This window comes from Gorilla gorilla, chromosome 20 (genome assembly GCF_029281585.2).
Source record: "Gorilla gorilla gorilla isolate KB3781 chromosome 20, NHGRI_mGorGor1-v2.1_pri, whole genome shotgun sequence".
NCBI classification, from domain to species: domain Eukaryota; kingdom Metazoa; phylum Chordata; class Mammalia; order Primates; family Hominidae; genus Gorilla; species Gorilla gorilla.
Window position 1 is genome coordinate 46,139,853 of NC_073244.2, and position 16,608 is coordinate 46,156,460.

The following is a 16,608-nucleotide window of genomic DNA, read 5'->3' on the forward strand; positions in this document are numbered from 1 at the left end:
ATGGGTCCTGAGCCATCTTCTTATCCCTTTGGAGTGAATGGGACAATGGGACCATTTCACAGATGAAGAGCAGACACAGAGCCGCACAGCTGGGGAGTGGCAGGGAGGGGTCCCCCTGGGCCTGATCTTGCCCTGGGTGATGCAGGGGCCAGGGCAGGACTGAGAAGTGCCAGGTCTCTGACCTCGTAGGGCCCACACACTGCCAGGGTGGCTGAGTCTGTGGTGGGGCAGCCACGGCAGAGTGATCAGGGCTCAGATGAGGGAAGCGTAGGGCCACATGGGAGCACAGAGGAGGGGCTGGCCCAGCCTGGAAAGTCAGGCCAAGTTTCCCAGAGGAAGGGCCACGAGAGCTGAGGCTTGAATGACAAGTCAAAGCCAATAGGTAAGCAAGGAGAAGCCAAATGTTCTAGAGAGAAGGAACAAGGTTTTCAGAAGCCCAGAGACTGTGTAAATTTGAGCCAGAGATGGGGGAGCCTGGAGAGAGACATGGTCCTGGGCTGTGTCTGTGGGGCCTTGAATGGCAGGCAAGAAGTGAGGACTTTATCCCGAAGGACTGGGCCTCTAACCTCCAGGACCCCGAGGCGCGACTCCTTTTCTCTGCCCCTAGTCCCTCACTCCTCTCAGAGCAGGAAGCAAGTTCAGCATCCTGCAAACAAAACCTCTCTTTGTCCAAAAGAAACAGCCCATTGCAAGCTCCGAAGGCCAACACAAGGGACTGGTGGTGGGTGCTCTGGCCTCTGGCCTGTCTGGCCCACCCCTCCTCCCAAAGCCAGAGACAAGCCCCGGGGGCATCATACACTTTGACTAAGGTTAACTGAACACCTACTAAGCGCCAGGCAGCATTCTAGGCGCTGCAGACACAGCGGTGACCCAAACAGACAAAACCTTGCCCTCATGGAGGCGACATTCCAGTGGAGAAGACAATCAGTCAGTCCAGCCAGTAAGTAGGTGATTAAACAGTTAAGTCAGGCGGGGCAGGGCTGGGGAGTGCTGGAGAAGGGGCATGCAGTATTAAACTGGGGGGTCAGGGTTCCGTGGGGTGCAGGGAGGTGCCCTAGGAGTGGAGACTGAAGGTGGTGGGAGAGGGAGCTGAGCTGGCTGGGGGAGCGGGGAGTTGGGGGGACATTCCAGGCAGCGGGAATCCAGGAAACCCATCCAGGAAGGGTGCAGGCGTCTCCCCCAGCCCCCAGACTCTGGGTGCTCAAATCAAGATGAACTTTGAGCTGGAAAATCTCCCACGTCCCACCCCAGGACATTTCTCCTTTTTTGACTTTCTTTATTAATCCTGAGACTGGGGGACACCCCCCCTCCGCCAGCGCACACACACACACACACACACACACAACCCTCCCCAGCAATCTCTCCTCCAGTATGTTTTTCCTCTGATCTGTGAAACCGCCAAAGACAAGGGTTGGGGATGGGGTCTCTCTTGGTCACCAGTGTGTCACCAGAACCTACCATAAGGCATTTAAAAGCATAGGTCAGGGCTGGGCACAGTGGCTCACACCTGTAATTCCAGTACTTTTGGGAGGCCGAGGTGGGTGGATCACTTGAGGTCAGGAGTTCAAGACCAGCCTGACCAACATGGTGAAACCTCGTCTCTACTGAAAATACAAAAAAAAAAAAAAAAAAAAAAATTAGCCGGGTGTGGTGGTGTGCGCTGGCTGAGGCGGGAGGATCGCTTGAACCCAGGTGGAGGTGGAGGCTGCAGTCAGCCAAGATGGTGCCACTGCACTCCAGCCTGGGTGACAGAGCAAGACTCTGTCTCAAAAAAATAAAAAAAATGAAAAAGCATAGGTCAGATCTCATCAGATTCCTGATTAAAAGCATCCCTGGGTCCCCCTTACCTCTGGGATGAAAGCTGACCTCCAAGCCTCCTCCTAAGAGGCCCCCACAGCGGCCTCTCTCCGCTCACCCTGCCTCCTCCTACACTGGCTTTGTCTAGCTCACTCCACACCGAGGGTCCAGCCACACTGGCCTCTCTGCTGTCCCTGGACCACGCCAAATGCCTTCCCACCCCTGGGTCTTTGCATCTGCTGTCCCCCTGGCCTGGAATGCTCTTTCCCAGACGTACACACGGCTGGCTCCTTCCATCATTCAGGCCTCGGCTCCAATGTCACCTCTGCAGAGAGGCCTCCCTAGCCACTGTCCTCAAATCAGCCCATGGGGCTCGGCCACTCTGCGCTACCTAAAGCTGGGTAACACAGATCTAACCCAGTTTCTCAATCCGAAATTATCTTTTATTTATTGCTAGTTTGTCGCCCATTTCCCCCCTCTAGAATAGGTCAGCATACTTTTATGATAAAAGGCCAGATAATAAATATTTTAGGCTTTCAGGGCCACACTCTGCCACAACTACTCACAGCTTCTGTTGTAACATAAGAACAGTCATAGACAATACACGAACCGACGAGCTGGCTTTCATGAAGACATTATTTATAGACACCGGAATTTGAATTTTACATGATTTTCACACCTCACAAAATTTCCTCTTTTGGTTTCTTTTTTCCTAACCACTTAAACATGTAAAGACTATTTAGATTGTAGGCTGTGCCAAAACAGGTGGAGGGCCAGATTTGGGCCCAAGGGTGAAGCTTGTCAATGTCTGCCCTAGAACATCTGTTTCATGAGGTCAGGGATCTCTGTCGTGGTCATTGCTGTGTCCCCAGGCCCTAGGATGTTCCCGGCATGTAGTGGATGCCAAAGTTGAACAAATATGTGCTATAGAAAAGGCTTCGACACATTCATTAATTCTTCCAACAAATATCCATTGAGATTTGCCGTGAGCTGGGCTCTGGGGAGATAGCAGGGAACATAATTTGAACGTGGGGCAGTGAGTTGACATCCTTGCATTGAATGACTTGTGTTCCTCCAGAGCTGACCTGGCCCCCCGACAGCCACTACGAGCTGTGTGGCTTCTCCTGACCCAGCTCCTGCACCGAGCCTGCCCTGCCCGACAGCTGTCTGACACCATGCCAGGATGGCTGCCAGTGTGACCCAGGATTTGTGCTCAGTGGCACAGACTGCTTGACCTCCATCCAGTGCGGCTGCTCCATGGGGGGCAGGTACCACCTGGCCAGGGAGGCATTCTGGGCTGGGGAGCACTGTCAGCAATTCTGCCACTGCGAGGCTTCCACCCATGCTGTGTGCTGCTCCCCCTCCTCCTGTGGGCCAGGGCAGAGATGTGGGACCCTCAGGGGCATCTTTGGGTGCCACCCGCTCTCCCCTGGCACCTGCCAAGCAGCCGGGCACTCACACATCATCACCTTTGATGGGAAAACTGTTGAGTTCTCAGGTACCTGTGTGTCCGTCTTTGCCGAATCCTGTGGCTCTTCCGGCTCACTGCCATTCTTCAGGATACAGCTGTGAAAGAAGAACAGATCCAGCAGCCCCCTCACGCTCATCTCGGAGGTGTCTGTCCAGGTTAATGGGACCCAGGTCCACCTGCGGAGGGACAGCCCAGGCATGGCTCAGATAAGCACCAGCTTTGGGGATGTGTCGTTTCTAGGAACTCCAACCCTTCACCCAAACCCATAGGCCCAAGGGAAAAACTTATTCTGTCTCCATTATTTCTACATTTTACCTCTATTTTCTGATTATATGCCCATTTTTTACTATATCCATCAGATGCATTCAGCTAAAATAACAGAAACACTCTCAGACCAGCTTAAGAAAAAAAAATTACTGATTTACACAATTGGAAAAAAAAATCTACAGGTGTGTGGATTCAGGCATAGCTGGACCCAGGTGCTTGAACAATATGTCTCAAATCTGTCTCCATTTCTGGGTTCTCCTTTCCTTCATTTTCAGACACACACCATCCCATCCCACCTTGTAGGGACAAGGACAGCTGCCAGGTTAGCAAATGTCACTGGAGGAAAAGTGTCCCTCACTGGCCCAGCTTGAGTCATGTGACCACCCCTGAATCCCTGGTGGACTAGCTGATTGGCTGGGCCTGGGTCATGTGCTGGAAGTTAGGATAGGATTGACTTTCTGTGAACCACATGGATTGATTTTGGAGGGGTGAGTTCTCAGGGAAATCCAGAGAAAGGAGAAACGAATGCAGAACAGGATAAAACAAGAGATGGTCACTATTATAGTTATGTCTTTGTTCCTTCATCTAAAAATGTTTTACATGTATTGGTACGGTGGCTTACATCTGTAATCCTAACACTTTGGGAGGCCAAGGCAGGTGGATCCCTTGAGCCCAGGAGTTCAAGACCAGCCTGTCTCAAGCAGGCAATATAGCGAGACCCCGTATCTAAAAAAGAATTAGGAGGGTGTGTTGGCACACGCTTATAGTCCCAGCTTATAGTCCCAGCTACTTAAGAGGCTGAGGTGGGAAGATTGCATGAACGCAGGAGTTCGTGGCTGCAGTGTGCCATGATTGTGCCACTGCATCCAGCCTGGGTGACAGAGTGAGACCCTATATCAAAAAAATACCAACATTTTTCACGTATTTGAACACCTACTATGTGCCAAGCAACACTGACCCAACTGTGGTCCTATGCTCCCGAGCCTTCCTTTGATTCTGCCTGCTCCTTAGGTGAATGGTGAGACAACAGCCCTCCCCGTAAGCCTGAATGGGGGCAGCCTTGCCGTCCACTGGAATGGCCTCTTCTCCCTGCTGCAGTCAGACTTTGGCCTCTGGCTCAGCACAGATCTCACCTACAGCCTCACCCTCACCCTGCCCCACCTCTACGAGGGTCACACCTGTGGGCTCTGTGGCAACTTCAACTGCAACCCCAGTGAGGACGCTAAGGCTGACATTACCTTGGAGAAGCAGAGCAAGGCTTGTAGGGACAACTGTGGGGCTGCCTGTCCAGTCTCAGTCTGCAATGACCAGGGGCGGACTGTGTCAGCCAGGAGGCAGTGCTGGCTCCTGCAGGACCCCCAGGGACCCTTCAGCCACTGCCACTGGGATATCAACCCAGACCCATATGTTTCCAGCTGTGTCGATGATTTGTGTCTTGCTGGGGATGATGACCACATCCTCTGCCTGGCCCTGCAGACATATGCCGCCATCTGCCAGGGTGCCAACATCACCATCAGGCACTGGAGGAATTCTTCCTTCTGTGGTGAGTCATGGTTGAGCAGGGCAGGAATTCATCCGCATGCTCTGTATGGCCACACACAGACTGACATCCTTCTGTACTCCTGGGCTGCCTGAGTGCCCCAACCACTTCCCATATTCCCAATTCCAGCACAGGAAGGCCTTCCAGGTTCTCCTCCTAGGCTCCAGCTGGACGCATGTGGATTGGTAGGGGGCCTGTATGCTACCGACTGTTATGTTTTTTTTGTTTTTTGTTTTTTTTGAGATAGAGTCTCACTCTGTCACCCATGCTGGAGTGCAGTGACTTGTTCTTAGCTCACTGCAACCTCCTCCTCTCGGGTTCAAACTATTCTTCTGCCTCAGCCTCCCGAGTAGCTGGGATTACAGGTGCCCGCCATCACGCCCAGCTGATTTTTTGTATTTTTAGTAGAGATGGGGTTTCACCATGTTGGCCAGGCTGGTCTCGAACTCCTGACCTCAGGTGATCCGCCCACCTCGGCCTCCCAAAGTGCTGGGATTACAGGCATGAGCCATGGCACCCAGCCCGCTATGTATTTTGAATACCACCCTGGGTTGACTGGATCCCTGGCTCCCGGTCAAGGGGATGTCCTTTTCCACCCTCAGAATGCCTGACCTGAGATGCCACAATAACAATCCCAACAACTACTAATACTTATTGAACATCTACAGTGTCCCAGGCATGGGGCCGAAGGCTCTGTGTACCTCTTGCCGCCACTGTCTCAGAAACACCCTGCAAGTGAGAGGCAATGACTGTTATTATTCCCTCTTTACATTTGGGAAAACAGAGGCTCACAGAGGTAAAGCCATTTGTCCACAGCTAATCACAACAGACAGAGTTGAGACTTGAACTAAGACTTTCTTTCTCCAGAGACAAAAGAAGTTTTATTACTAGCCATATCGTCTAATTCTTTCTTTCTTATTTAACTATTATGGAAAATTTGAACATAAAAGTAGAGAGAATAGCCTATTGAATGCCCCTGTACCCAGAAGGCAGCCTCAACAACAGCCAAGTTGTGGCCGACCTGTGTCCACCTCCACCCCTCCCTTATTGATTTATTTTGTGTAAAGCAAATCCCAGACAACGTGTAAACCTGTAAATACTCCAGCATTATTTTTTTAATAGATAAGGACTTTTAAAAAGAAAAAAACCTGCTGTGGCCGGGCGCGGTGGCTCATGCTCACACCTGTAATCCCAGCACTTTGGGAGGTCGAGGCAGGCGGATCACCTGAGGTAGGGAGTTTGAGACCAGCCTGACCAACATGGAGAAACCCCGTCTCTACTAAAAATACAAAATTAGCCGGGCGTGGTGCTGCATGCCTGTAATCCCAGCTACTCGGGAGGCTGAGGCAGGAGGATCACTTGAACCTGGGAGGCGGAAGTTGCGGTGAGCTAAGATTGCGCCATTGCACTGCAGCCTGGGCAACAAGAGCGAAACTCCGTCTCAAAAAACAAAGACAAAACAAACAAACAAAAAAACCTGCTGTGATTTGCTCACACCTAACAAAATAAGCAGTAATTCCCAGATATCATGAAAAGCCTAGTTCATGTTCAGATTTTTCTGATCGTCCCTAAAACATCCGGCTTTCCTCCCTTGCACCAAAGCTTTGCTGGCCCCTAATGCTTGCCCATTAAGGGTTCCTAGCTGGTTCCAACATTAGGGGTGCAATCGGGGCAGGTCATGTTCTACGGGGTGGGGGTGGAAGGTGCCGCTTTCTTGCTCAACCAACAGGCAACAAAAGCCTGTCCGATACCATCCTGGGGATCAGGACACCCCTAAAACCAGGTTCTAACCCACCTATGTTAGATCCAGATGTGAATCTCTGACACCTGGGCCGTAGGGAACCCTCAAAGGGTTTGGAATAGGGAAGGCGGGGAGCGGGGTGGGGTGGGGGGTAGGTAAGACAGTGTTCATGGAGTGAGAAAGGTGGGCCACCTAGGGGCTATTTCTGGAATAACAATAGGTCGCATTTATCCAAGGTTCCCAGGGTGCCAGGCGCTGTCCCAACCACTTAATTTATTTTAACTTGCTTAACCCTCAAAGTCAGTTTGAGGTCAGTACTCTTTTCGGAGAGATGGGTACGGAGTCCTGGAGAGGTTAAGCACCACGACAGAGCCGAGATTTTAAGCACTCGGTCAGGGAGTTGGGCAAATGTGGCCTGCAGATCATGTTTCCTTACCCGCGCTTTTTCTCCTCCCTGCGTAGCCGCCACGTGTCCAAAGCACAGCAGCTACCAGCAACGCTTGGACCCGCGCCGGGTGCAGCTCTGCGTCCCCGCGGCCGCCCTGCCTGCTCCGAGGGCTGCGCCAGCGATAACGCGCACCTGTGGGCAGGGGCCAGGTGCCGGCACCCGAAGGAGTGCGGCTCGGCGCACGGCGGCCCCTCCTACCAGGTGAGCTGGGGGCAGGGTCTTGCTGTTGTGAGGGGGTCGGCCCATCATGGGGGTCAGGGAGCCCCCAAAACATGCCAGGGATGGGCGCCCAATCCGGGACACCTATATTCAATTGTGCGGATGGCACATTGTGGGTTCACAATGTGTTGACCTGCTTTATTATTGATGATTCCAATACTGCTACTAGTTACTAAGGTCATTCCCTGTGTGCTAAGTGCTTAATAATATTATTATTGGCTGGGTGCGGTGGCTCACGCCTGTAATCTGAGCGCTTTGGGAGGCCGAGGCCGGCGGATCACCTGAGGTCAGGAGTTTGAGACCAGCCTGGCCAACATGGCGAAACCCCATTCTACTAAAAATACAAAAATTAGCTGGATGTTGTGGTCCACGCCTGTAATCTCAGCTACTTGGGAGGCTGAGGCAGGAGAATCGCTTGAGCCCGGAAGGAGGAAGCTGCAGTGAGCCGAGATGGCGCCACTGTACTCCAGCCTGGGCAACAGAGCGAGACTCTGTCTCAAAAAATATATGTATTATTATTATTACTGTCAGCACTATTGACTTTTTAAAATATTAGCCATCACTTATTGAGTGCATAGCCCCCACTACACACTTTGGCAATGTAATAGTAGTAATAATAACAATAATCAAAACAGCTCATTTTATTTATCATTAATAGGTACAAGACTCTGTCCTAAATGTTTTAGCATTGTGGTCAGTGCTATTTTTTACTTTTTTATTTTTATTTATTTATTTATTTTTTTGACACAGGGTCTTGCTCTGTTGCTGCGGCTAGAGTGCAGGGGCGCCATCTTAGCTCACTGCAGCTTCAAATTCCCTGGCTCAAATGATACTCCCCCTCAGTCACCTGAGTAGCTGGGACTTCAGTTGCGTGCCACCATGTCTGGCTAATTTTTAAATTTTTTGTAGAGATGAGGTCTGACCGTATCGCCCAGGCTGGTCTCAAACTCCTGGACTCAAGGGATCCTTCTGCCTCAGCCTCGCAAAGTACTAGGATTACAGGCATCAGCCACCACACCCAAACCGTTTGTATTATTTTGATGGCCAACATCTGAGTAGTGATCACACATCAGGTCCCGTACTGCTAATAATAATAATTAAAATGTGGCCAGGCGCGGTGGCTCATGCCTATAATCCCAGAACTTTGGGAGGCTGAGGCGAGTGGATCACCTGAGGTCAGGAGTTCTAGACCAGCCTAGCCAACATGGTAAAACCCAGTCTCTACTAAAAATACAAAAATTAGCTGGGCGTGGTGGTGTAGCAGGACGAGCTGCAGACAAAACCCCTCAGACACTGAGTTAAAGAAGGAAGGGCTTTATTTGGCCAGGAGCATCGGCAAGACTCACGTCTCAAAAAACCGAGCTCCCCGAGTGAGCAATTCCTGTCCCTTTTAAGGGCTCGCAACTCTAAGAGGGTCCATGTGAGAGGGTCGTGATCTATTGAACAAGCAGGGGGTATGTGACTGGGGGCTGCAGGCACCAGTAAGAACAGAACAGAACAGGACAGGGATTTTCACAGTGCTTTTCTATACAATGTCTGTAATCTATAGATAACATAACTGATTTGGTCAGGGGTGGATCTTTAACTACCAGGCCCAGGGTGTGGCGCCAGGCTGTCTGCCTGTGGATTTCATTTCTGCCTTTTGGCTTTTATTTCTTTCTTTGGAGGCAGAAATTGGGCATAAGACAATATGAGGGGTGGTCTCCTCCCTTAGTGGCAGGCACCTATAATCCCAGCTACTCGGGGGCTGAGACAGGATAATCACGTGAACCCGGGAGGCAGAGGTTGCAGTGAGCCGAGATTGTACCATCGCACTCCAGCCTGGGGGATAAGAGTGAGACTTCGTCTCAAAAAAAAAAAAATTTTAAATGTATTGGGGGCTGGGCACAGTGGCTCACACCTGTAATTCCAACACTGTGGGAGGCCAAGGTGGGCGGATCACTTGAGGTCAGGAGTTGGAGACCAGCCTAGCCAACATGTCAAAACCCTGTCTCTACTGAAAAATACAAAAATAAGCCGGGCATGGTGGCACATGCCGTAGTCCCAGCTACTTGGGAGGCTGAGGCACAAGAATTGCTTGAACCCGGGAGGCAGAGGTTGCAGTGAGCTGAGATAACACCACTGTACTCCAGCCTGGGTGACAGAGCAAGACTCCATCTCAAAAAAATAATTAAATGAACAAGATAAAATATATTGGGTATTTACTTTGTGTTCATGCCTGGGCTAAGCATTTTATGAATAGTAATAATAATAATAATAATGGCTAATATATTAAGAGTTTGGGCATTTACAATGTGCCTTGTGTAAGCATATTAAAATAATGGTGATATTAACAATAATAATGGCTGGTATGTACCAGGCATCTGCTGTATTGCTGTGCTAACCACTTAATGATATATAATGATAACCATCGTGAACATATTTTGGTCATTTGCTGCGTGTGTAATCCTGTCATCGGGATAAAAGGTAATATTTTCTGAGTGCTTATTATGCCTTGAGCACTGGGCCAGCATGTTATTAATAATGGTATCAGATATATGTCAAGAACTTGGTTACTGTAGGCCAGCTGGGTGGTGAGAGCCTCATGCGTATGACCGCACTGACCTTCAAACAGCCCTTTGATTGCCCCCAATGTGCAGAGGGGGAAACTGAGGCTACAGGATGCACAGAGATCTCAAGGGACAGAGCCAGGTCTGGACTCCAGGTCTCTCTGACCCCAAAACTGTGCTGCTAATCACTAGGCTGTGCTTTCCACTGAGAGAAAGCAGGTGTCACAAGTTTGCTGCCCTCTGGGTAAGGCAGTAGCCTGTCATGACGGTCAGACCCCCAGCTGTTGAATCTGGGCATGGCATTCCTGCCCATCCCATGCTGAGCCGGCCCCTGAGCCTCAGCTCTTCTGGGTCAGCTGCCAGGCCAGCCTCGGGCCTCCACCAGGCCCTGTTTGGGTCCACCTGGGCTGGGCTGGGCAGGGCATGCTGATCTGGCCTCCCTCCCCAGGTTGGGGACCTGGTCTGGCTGAACCGATGCACCCGCCGCTGCAGCTGTGACAGAACGGGGCATTTCTGCTGCAGCCCGGCGTGCTGCCCCACTGGCAAGATCTGTGGTCTGCAGGGTGGCCAGCTGGGCTGCCAGAGCCCCCTGGGCACCTGCGTGGCCACTGGAGATCCTCATTACTTCACCTTCGCTGGGGTCATAGCCCACTTCCAGGGCACCTGCACCTACCACCTGGCCTATGCCATCCATCCATTCATCCATCTATCACCCATCCACTCATCCATCCTTCCATCCATTCATCCATTCATCCATCCATCCATCCATCCATCCATCCATCCATCCATCCATCCATCCACTCATCCATCCTTCCATCCATCCATTCACAAAATTTTTCTGAGTATCTACTTTGTAGCAGGCCCTGCTCTAGGCTCTGGAGACACAGCAAAGAACAAAAGAGACAGGTCTCTTCTCTCCTAGAGTGCACATTATAATAGTGAGAGACAAACAGTAAAAAATAAATACATAATATTTCAGATGGTGATAAGTCCTAGAAAAATAAAACTAGAAAGGAGAATCAGGAGTGCTTGTGAGTATGGGGTGGGAGTTATAATTTTTAAACAGGGTGAGCAGGAAAAGCCTCATTGAGGAGGTGACTTTGGAGCAGAGACTTGCTGGAGGGAAGGAGAAGCCTTATGAGCAATGAGGGAAGAGCCCTCCAGGCACAGGGAACCTTAGGTGCAAAGTCCAGATGCAGAAATGCCCTTAGCCTTATTAAGAAATAACAGGGTAATTCCAGAAGTTTAGGAGGCCAAAGTGGATCACTTGAGGCCAGAAGTTCAAGGCCAGCCTGGGCAACATAGGTGAGACCCCCATCGCTACTAAAAATTAAAAATTAAAAAATTATCCAGGCATGGTGGCACGTGCCTGTAGTCCCACCTACTCGGGAGGTTGACGTGGGAGGATCACTTGAGCCCAGGAGTTGGAGGCTGCAGTGAGCCATGGAAGTACCACTGCACTTCAGCCTGGGGGACAGAGTGAGGCTCTGTCTCTAAAATAAAATAAAATAAAATTTTAAAAAAGAAAGAAAGAGGCTGGGCACAGTGGCTCACGCCTATAATCCAAACACTTTGGGAGGCTGAGGCGGGCAGATCACGAGGTCAAGAGATTGAATCCTGGTCAACATGGTGAAACCCTGTCTCTACTAAAAATACAAAAATTAGATGGGGGTGGTGGCACATGCCTGTAGTCCCAGCTACTCGGGAGGCTGAGGTAGGAGAATCGCTTGAACCCAGGAGGTGGAGGTTGCAGTGAGCTGAGATCGCACCACTGCACTCCAGCCTGGGTGATGGAGCAAGACAAGGAAGGAAGGAAGGAAGGGAGGGAGGGAGGGAGGGAGGAGGGAAAGAAAGAAAGAAAGAAAGAAAGAAAGAAAGAGAAAGAAAGAAAGAGAAAGAAAGAAAGGGAGAGAGGAATGAAGGAAGGAGAAAGAAGAAAGGAAAGGAAAGGAAGAAGGAAGGAAGGAAAAGAAAGAAAGAGAAAGAAAGAAAGAAAGAAAGAAAGAAAGAAAGAAAGAAAGAAAGAAAGAGAAAGAGAGAGAGAACAGGGAGGCCAGCTGCCAGTGTGGCTGGAGTGGAGTAAACCCGGGGAGAGTAAGGGGTGAGGTCGGAGCGTTAATGGGGGCAGATCCTGTAGGGCCTTGTGGGTCACTGTAAGGACTTTGGCTTTCACTCAGAATGGGTTGGGAGTTCCAGGGATTTCAGGGAGGGCTCTGAGCCCAGGAGGCCCCTGATCTGACTCAGGCGTCAGCAGATCCCTCTGGCTTCATGCAGGGGACAGATGGCCGAGGACCTGGGGGGAGCAGGTAGACTGGAGAGGAGGCTGACACAATTGTTCAGGCAGAATGTGGCAGTGGTTGGAATCAGGAAGAGGGCAGTAGAGGGAGTGAGACATGGTTAGATTCTGGAAATATTTTGAAAGGATCTGCTGTGGGATGAGAGAGAGGGCAGGTTCCAACATGATTCGGTTTTTGGCCTCCGCGTCCTGGACAAGCTGCCACTGCCTGAGATGGAGAAGGTAGGAGAGGAGGCTTGGGGTAAGATTAGGAGTTTGGATTTGAACGTGGGGAGTTCGAGGTGCCTCTTTTCTCCCAGAGGTGGGACACAGCAGGATGTAGACACCTGGAGTTCTAGGACTGGTGAGGGCTGGAGGTAGACATTTGGGAATTGTCAGAATACAGCTGGGGTTTAAAGCCAGGCAAGTGGATGAGAAAACTAAGGGAAGGGAAACGAAGGGGAAGGGGCTAAGTTGAACTTGGCAGTGTGAGGTGTGAGGTCCTTGGTGGCACGGAGCAGACAGCTGGGCTTGGAGATTCATACACCTTACCTGCTGTGGGGTCATGAGGAGTGTATGGGTGGCACTAGGGGGTGGGAGATGGTAGGGGGAGATGGATCCTGAGCTCTTCCCCTGCACTGCAGGTGGACAGCCAGGCGGTAAGCAGGGCCTGGTGCTCCTGCAGGTGGGCACCTGGCTCCAGGTACAGTTCAATGGCCACAATATGCTGTTGGTGTGCGTGGGGCCTGAGTTCTGGGGCCACCTCTGTGGACTCTGCGGCAACTTCAGTGGCGACCCCAGTGATGACAAGGTGCTCCCCAGCAGGGTGCCCACCCTCAGTGATGCCATCTTTGGCAACGCCTGTTGGACCCAGGACAGCCGGCCTGGGTGGGTGGCTGCCTGGGACCAGGAAGGGCCCGGGTTGGGAGAAATACAGGGCTCAGGGAAAACAGTGGGCAGACAGGCAGCCTTAGAGAACAGAAAGGTGGAAGAAGAGGGTGTGAATTGCACACACAACTCTCAGGAGATTCAGGTAGAATCTCCTGATTCAGGTAGAATCAGGAACAATGATTACACCCATTCACGGATGGGGAAGACTGAGGCATGGAAGGGCGAAGCATCTGCCCAAGTTCCCACAATAAGAAATGATGGAACGGGCCGGGCATGGTGGTTCTTGTCTGTCATCCCAGCATTTTGGGAGGCCAAGGCAGGAGGATCACTTGAGCTAAGGAGTTTGAGACCAGTCTGGGCAACATAGCAAGATCTCGTCTTTACTTTAAAAAAAAAAAAAAATTAGCCAGGCCTTGTGGTGGTGCACACCTGTATTCTCAGCTACTTGGAGGCTGAGGCAGGAGAATCTCTTGAGTCCAGGAGTTCGAGGTTGCCATGAGCCATGCTGGCACCACTGCACTCCATCCTGGGTGACAGAGCGAGACCCTATCAAAAAAGAGGGAAAAAAATGGTGGAACAGGGATTTGAGTCCAGGCATCCTGGCTTCAGGGTCCCTGATCCTAAATACTCCACCCCCCCACCTCTCACAGGGGAAACAGGAAACACTCCTCACAGAGACCTTATTTATTTATTTATTTTTGAGTCCTGCTCCGTCGCCCAGGCTGGAGTGCAGTGGCACGATCTCGGCTCACTGCAACCTCCGCTTCCCAGGTTCAAGTGATTCTCATGCCTTAGCCTCTCGAGTAGCCGGGATTACAGGCACACGCCACCACGCTCGGCTAATATTTATATTTTTAGTAAAGATGAGGTTTCACCATGTTGGCCAGGCTGGTCTTGAACTCCTGACCTCAAGTGGTCTGCCCACCTTGGCCTCCCAAAGTGTTGGGATTACAGCCATGAGTCACCGTGCCAGCCTCCCTTCACTGAGACCTTAGTCCTGCAAAGTCCAATGCACCAAACACACGTGCTATTTAAATTTATGTGTAAATTAAATTAAACATCTTCCGTCACACTACCTATATTTCAAATACTCGGTAGCCTCTGGTTGCTAGTGACTGCGGTATTGGATGGCACAGACTTGGGGATTCGTCCAAGTAGCAGAGCTGGGATCTGAAGCTAACAAAGTTGGTTCTAGAATCCATGATCTAACTAATAACTATCCTGGCCGGGCGTGGTGGCTCACACCTGTAATCCCAGCACTTTGGGAGGCCAAGGTGAGCAGATCACCTGAGGTCAGGAGTTCAAGACCAGCCTGGCCAACATGGCAAAACCCTGTCTCTACTAAAAATGCAAAAATTAGCCAGCCGTGGTCGTGGGTACCTGTAGTCCCAGCTACTTGAGAGGCTGAGGCAGGAGAATCGCTTGAACCCGGGAGGCAGAGGTTGCCAAGAGCTGCGATCGTGCCACTGCACTCCAGCCAGGGTGACAGAGCGAGACTCTGTCTCGAAAAAAAAAAAAAAATTAATGACTCCCTCATGTTGAGTAACTGCATGAAAATCATTTGTTACTGTGGGGTTGAGGTTTTTAAACGTGTCTAAAACCGCACCAGGAGCTGTCAGCTGCTGGGAGGGAGAACCTGGTGCGGGCAGAGGAGGACTGGCCAAGGGTGGCCAGGCGGGAGGCAGGAGTAGGAGGAGGCTTGGAGGTGGCGGTGTTGAGTCCTGTGATCCCCCAGCTGCCGGCGGGACCCTGGTGGCGTTGAGCCCTGCCAGGACAGGCCCCGGGTGGAGCAGCTCTGCAGTGTTCTGGCAAACCGCTCCGGGCCCTTGGCCAAGTGCCACTGGTATGAGAGCCCCGTGTCCTACACGCAGGTGTGTGTCTCTGACCTTTGCCAGTATGGCACGGGCAACCACATGCTGTGCACCGTGCTGGAGGCCTATGTCCAGCTCTGTGCCCTGCGCTCCACGTTGCCTGCCCGCATGGCGAGCCAGCCTGCGATGCAGTTACATGCTCCTTCCCTTTCGCCGCCCCCAGCTCCAACGAGGGCCTCCCCACTTGGCTAGCTAGGATGCCTCCTTCCCCGGTGGATCGGAAGCCCTCATCTCCAGGGAGACCCCAGCCCTGCCTAGGATGTTAACCCAAGCTTCAAGCCAGACCAGGGCTCCTCTTGGGCCCTTCCTAATCCTACCTCTCACCTCCCAGCACTGGACTCTAAATTGTCCGAGTTGCTCACTGTGTGCTGCAAGTTTGAAGTGGCCTGTGGGTGTGACATGCATAACAAACCACGTGGTTAAAAGTTTCATCGAGAACATTTGGGAGGCTGCAGTGAGCTGAGATCACGCCATTGCAGTTGGCCTGGGCAACAGAGCAAGACCCTGTCTGGAAAAAAAAAAAAAAAAGAACAGTGGCAGTTTGGGAATCGTCCTGTGGTTCATTCCTGCCCTTCCCTCCCCTGCACTCACCCTGATTTTTTTCTCCCTCTAATTGAGGGAGCAAAGGTTTCAGGGTTGTGGCCTCTGGGCGATCTTTCCCCTCCCCCAGGTGTGGCGTGTCCAGCCAACAGCTACTATGACTTCTGTGGGCCACCCTTCCCGGCCACCTGTGCTAGCCTCAACTCCTCCGCGCCCTGCACCCTCCAGTGCACAGTGAGCTGCTTCTGCCTCGAGGGCTTTGCCCTGGAGGCGGGCATCTTCAGTGCCCCACGCTTGCTGCAGCTGCCACCTGCAGGGCCGCTATATCCGCCTGGGTACTGAGGTGCTGCCTGCAGCCCCCTGTGACCAGAGGTGCGTGTACCATGGACCTGGATGCCCGCTCGAGTGCCACCCTCATGCCTGCAGGCCCTGTGAGCTGTGCTGCCAGCACAGGGGTGTCTGGGGTTGCTACCCCATGCACTACGGGACACTGTGGCTGTACGGAGACCCCCACCTGCGCACTTTCAATGGGACCCACCACCAGGTTCAAGGGCCTGGCTGGGAGATATTGGCTAGAACATGCCGGCCACACCACAGCGCCTATGCCATCTGGGTGGAGATCAGGCGCCAGGAGCCGTGGGATGCCATGTGGGCCCAGCAGGTGGATGTGGATGTGGCAGGATGGCAGCTGTCACTGCTGGCAGGACAGTTTGGAGCCGTCCAGGTACTTGTCACCCAGCTCTGGTCCTGGGCCTCCAGGATCTCTAGTGAGTAATGAGCATGAAGAACAGCAACGCCGGGCGTGGGAGCTCATGCCTGTGATCCCAGCACTTTGGGAGGCTGAGGCAGGAGGATCGCTTGAGGCCATGGGTTCAAGACTAGCCTGGCCAACGTGGCGAAACCCTGTCTGTATAAAAAATTTAAAAATTTAGCCACAAGTGGTGGCACGTGCCTATAGTCCCAGCTACTCAGGAGGCTGAGGTGGGAGGATCATTTGAG

At 52.0% G+C, this 16,608-nt stretch overlaps 1 long non-coding RNA gene across 2 annotated transcripts in view; it reads right to left on the reverse strand.

Annotated features, from left to right (window-relative positions):
- The window catches only part of LOC134757679 (uncharacterized), a 34,369-nt gene extending 26,998 nt beyond the window's left edge, over window positions 1-7,371 (reverse strand). The window contains exons 1-3 of one of the 2 annotated variants that reach the window (XR_010131952.1): window positions 7,253-7,371; window positions 3,300-3,444; window positions 2,420-2,794 (exon numbers count right to left, since the gene is read on the reverse strand). This is a non-coding gene — a long non-coding RNA (uncharacterized lncRNA). Of the gene's footprint in view, window positions 1-2,419; window positions 2,795-3,299; window positions 3,445-7,252 lie in introns of those variants that run through there. The other variant, XR_010131953.1, reaches the window with a different exon arrangement.
- Between the last annotated feature and the right edge of the window lie 9,237 nt (window positions 7,372-16,608).